Genomic DNA, 5,019 nt, shown 5'->3' on the forward strand with positions numbered 1-5,019 from the left:
AGCGGTGTCGTATCTTCCACGAAAGAGTCAATCATGTTAATGTCGTGGAAATCGTCATCATCCTCTGAGTTGCTGCCGTTATTGAAAAAAATGTTTGACTCCAATGTTAAATTTCTAAAAGACATAGTCATGACACCATTCCTGCAATTGATAATTGCATTTGACGTGGCAAGGAATGGCGACCAAGAATGACGGGAATCTGAGTGCTCATGTTATTGATGGGTTCGGTGTCTAGGATAATAAAATCTACAGGGTAGTAAAATCTATCAACCTGGACTAACACATCCTTAATTATCCCTCTTGGTACACGAACAGAGCGATCAGCAAGTTGTAGTGTGGTTAGGGTGGGTTTTAATTCACCCAAACCTAACTGTTTGTATACCGAGTAGGGAATCAGATTGACGCTCGCTCCTAAGTCAAGAAGTGCGTGATCAATTCGGTGGTTCCCGATTACACATGATATGGTTGGGCTACCGGGATCCTTGAATTTCTGCGGCATGTCTTGCTTCAGGATGGCACTCACTTTCTCAGTTAAGAAGATTTTCTTTTGAATAATTTTCCGTCTTTTGGTCGTGCATAAGTCTTTCAAGAATTTGGCATATGAAGGTATCTGTTTAACGACATCAAGTAGAGGAATGTTGACTTTCACTTGTTTCAACACCTCTAGGATATCCTGAGAGTTAGAGAGAGGTTTTGGTGAAACCAACCGTTGGGGGAATGGAGCAACTGGCTTCTCTAGAAGTTCCGGTTCTACTTTTTGTGGGGCATCACTGGATCCATCATTGTTGTCCTCTTCTGGTTCTTGAGGCTTTTCGGGCCTAACCGGAAGAGTTTTATCAATGATCTTCCCACTCCTAAGAGTGGTGATGGATTTATCATGCCCCATCTGATTTGAAGAGTTGGGATCATTAATCTCGTACTGCGGTTTAGGATTGGGGAGAGGTTGTGCAGGAAGCATCCCCTTTTCTATAACCATCATACGAGAATCTATCTTTTGCATAAAATCTGTAATTCCCCGCATTGCCTGAGCCAGCTCTTGTATAGGATTTTGAACCGGTTCCTCTTGAGGTTTCACTTGATTTGGATTTTGATTGAAGAAACCTGGAGGGGTAGCCGTTTGTCCATTCCTCCAACTAAAGTTTGGATGATTTTTCAAGCCAGGATTGTATGTATTGGAGTTAGGTTCAGTAAAAGGTCTTTGATAGTTATTTACGGCATTGGCTTGTTCATTCAACACTCCTCGAAAGACAGGTATTGTAGGACAGTTTTCAGTTGTGTGAATGTTGCAATCACAGATGCTGCAAACAATTTCATTGACCTTATCCTTCTTTCCTTCCATGGCCTCAACTTTCCTTATGAGCGTAGTCACTTTACACTTGAGATCATCCTCTTCTTTCAAGAGATACAATCCACCTTTCTCCTTTAATTGAGTCGGCCTAGACGTGGTGTTTGCCATTGGGTAATAGTCCCATGATTGTGTTTTTTCAGCGAGACTATCGAGGTAATCCCATACCTCGTCAACATCTTTGTTAATGAACTCTCCATTACACATTGTCTCGACCATTTGACGCATGGAAGATGTCAGTCCATCATAGAAAAAATTTGTAATGCGCCACGTTTCAAATCCGTGTTATGGGCATGAACTGACCAATTTTTTGAACCTTTCCCAACATTGGAAGAATGTTTCATCTTCCTTTTGGGCAAAGTTCATGATTGCTTTTCTGAGGGTAATCGTTTTATGATGTGGGAAGAATTTTTTTATGAATTCCCTCTGCATGTCGTTCCATGTGCCAATGGATCTAGGACGCAGTGAATGTAACCACGTCTTAGCTTTCTCTTTTAAGGAAAAAGGAAAGAGTTTCAGCCTAATTGTATCCTCAGGTACATTAGGAAAACATAAAGTAGCCATAATCTCATCGAACTCTTTCAAATGTAAATATGGACTTTCTGATTCAAGTCCATGGAATTTGGGAAGGAGTTGGATAACTCCTGGCTTGATGTCCATTTGTCATGTGTTTTCAGGAAAAATCATGCATGAGGGCGTACTCACTCCCGCCGGTTGTAGATAATCTCGTAAAGTACGAGGCGGGGGTGCCTGTTGTACCTCATTCTCATCTTGGGTATCCTCCACCCTGGGTGGAAGTAGAGGAGGTTGGTCTTCAGCCATAACTTCAGTTAACTCAGGGGATTTCGAGCGGTGTCTAGTCCTGCGATGGATAGTCAACCCCTCAACCAATCCTCCTTCAGTCAAGAGACGTCGAGTGTTGTCACGGGCCCACTTGGGCATGAAACACTCGCAGCCCTCAATCAAATTCAAAGCCTAATCCTAAGAAAGGAAAAGAAAATCTAAAAAGAAAGAGAGGGAGAGTTGGAAAGGAATTACCAAATTGAAGCTCCTAAGTTAAGGACCTGCAAAATAAAACAAAATAAGTTAGATTTTTTTTAAAAAAAGAGGAACAATCCTTTTAAAAGAAAGGTAGCAGTAAACTGATTTCTAAAAGAAAGTGGAAACTTCTAAAATAAATTAGGAAAGTCCTAAACTAGAAAGTAAATTACTAAAAGAGAACTGAAAAATAGAAAGTAGTGAAGGAGTGTACCGAATTAGAGATTTCTATCTTAAAGGCCTACAAAATAGGAAGGTTAGTTTCTAAACAAAAATTCTGAAAATAAATTAGGAAACAAATTAGATTTTAAAAGAGTTAAAATTAGAAAGTTACTAAAATAGAAAGTTAATTTCTAAAAAGGGAAAGAAATAACCTAATTTCTAAAAATAAACTATTTCCTACAGAAGGGAGGATACTAGAATTAGAAAATTTCTAAAATTTAAACCCTAATTCTAAAAATAGGAAAATGTAGAGAGATTAGGAAGGAATTACCAATTGAGAAACTTATGTCAAGATCCTATAAAACAGGAAACAAGTTAGTTTTGAACTCAAATAAAAATAAAAAAACTACGGTTAGTAAAATCCTAATCTTAAACTAATCCTAAAACCAATTAATTTCAGAGAATCGTAACCGTCAGTCCCAGGCAACGGCGCCAAAAACTTGTTCACTCCCCAAGTATAGGGTTGTGATGTAGTAATAAACTCGGTAAGACCGAGGTTGAATCCACAGGGACTGATACCTGTACGTTGTCTGAAACCAAGTAGAACTAGAACTAGACTAAGATGTGATCTAAACCAAATAGAATTTAAGAAATAATTGTGGAATAATTATCTAAAACTTTAAGGAATTCTGAGGAAGGAAACTAGGGATTCAGAGGATCCACTTGTAGAGATCAGGGAGATCTTATGCCTGCATCAAGGATTATGGAATTCAAACTTACTTGATCTAGTTTTCAAGAGATGAGAGGTATATGAATTAGAATGGATTCCATCATCTAACCATGCCCAGGAGACAAAGCAAACAACAGGATTAAACTAATTACCAACCAACCAACAATGTATGAAGATCAGGAAGGGTACTGTCATCCTACCATGCCCATGGAACAATGATGAACAACAGGGCTTCCTGACTTCATAAACACGAAAAAAAGAAATATTCAAAAGCCATTGCAAACCCATTGTAATTTCAGTCACAACAGACCATTAAAGACTGAAAAGAATATTCTTTTAATAATCAACTTAAAACCAAGTTCAGTTCAGAAATTTTAACTTAAACGCATGAAACAGTATCTCCCATCTCGCTACAGGCTTCACCTCTTAGCCCTAGCTAAGAGGTTTAGCCACACATGATTGGCCTAAACCCAAAGCAAATAGAAAAATAAAAGGAAACGAAAAAGAGAAGAAGAGAAGAAGGCAACTTATTGGATTTCTTCCTCTCTCATGTTCCACGTCTCCTTCCTTCCAAGCCAAGCTCCTTCAATCTCCGTTTTTCCTTTCACTCTCCCTGACGTGCAGCCCTTCTTCTCTTTTTCCTTTCACTCTCCCTGACGTTCAGCAGCAGCCGATCCTCGTTACTCACGTCCCTGCCCCTGTATCTTTTCTTTGTTTCAAAGCCAAGACCGCCACCCACGGTTTCTCTGCTCTTACTCTCACGTTCCAGCTTCCAGCCCTCCTTTTTTCTCTTTCTTCTCTTTCTTTATAGATGCCAGGGGCTGTGCAGGAGAGGCCTGGCCGGATTGCGAAATCCTTCGTGGCAGATCCCTTGCGGAACTCTGCTTCTGCAATAGGAAACGCTTAACTGTTTACGTTTGAACTCAGTTTGAGAGGAGGAGTCTTCCCCTCTTTGAAATCTGCCAGCGTGGTGAGTGTAAGCACCCCTTGTATGATCAAATGGACGGCTTGGATCGCTGATCCGTTCACGGACGGCGGCCCGCAACTTCCTGCAACTTCCGATTTTCCCGAACGTGCGTAAGGCGTACGCAGAGGCGCTGAAGTGTTCGGTGGGCCCCACAGAGGTATTTTCGGAGAAATCCACCCTGTCCATTAGATTCAGGATGAAATTTCAGTCAAGAATGGGTGGTTTTGAACGTCTATTGACGCGACCCAGAGAAGAAATCACCTCAAAAATTATTTTGAACGTCGCAGGACCACCTGTTTGTGGCCTCTGTATCGCGCACGTGTGCTTGCATGGGTCCAAAAGTTCAGTAAGGTTTTGTAGTAGTCGAGGCCATCTACACGATGGACGGTTTGGATTGTCCACTGGGACAATGTGTGGGGCCCACTAGCGTCCGAAAAAATGGACAGCGTCCGTCCGTTATACAACGTGAAATAGTCATTTGTTAGCTCGGTGCGGCTCGGGTCTACGTGTGCTGTGCACACACACGCGTAAAGTGGGACCCACCTTGCTTCTTTTGATAAATCCACATCGTCCATCTGGTTTCCCATCTAATTTAATGGGTTGAGACCAAAATTGAAGTATATCCAGATATCAGGCGGGCCAGAATTAATGGTTTATGGGTTGATCTGTCAGTTGGGGTACTTCTATAGTGATCCGAGGGCTGAAATTTGATATGTACGGTTAATTTATGGCCCTTAGGCCATGTATTAAGTTTTGAGCCAACCAGATGGCAAGAAC

At 41.1% G+C, this 5,019-nt stretch overlaps 1 non-coding gene across 1 annotated transcript; it reads left to right on the plus strand.

Annotated features, from left to right (window-relative positions):
- The first annotated feature begins 1,622 nt into the window (after nt 1–1,622).
- LOC131238344 (small nucleolar RNA R71) lies at nt 1,623–1,729 on the plus strand. The gene has a single exon (XR_009167745.1). It is a non-coding gene; the product is annotated as a small nucleolar RNA R71 (small nucleolar RNA).
- The last annotated feature ends 3,290 nt before the right edge of the window (nt 1,730–5,019 follow it).

This window comes from Magnolia sinica, chromosome 2 (assembly GCF_029962835.1).
Source record: "Magnolia sinica isolate HGM2019 chromosome 2, MsV1, whole genome shotgun sequence".
Lineage (NCBI taxonomy): Eukaryota > Viridiplantae > Streptophyta > Magnoliopsida > Magnoliales > Magnoliaceae > Magnolia > Magnolia sinica.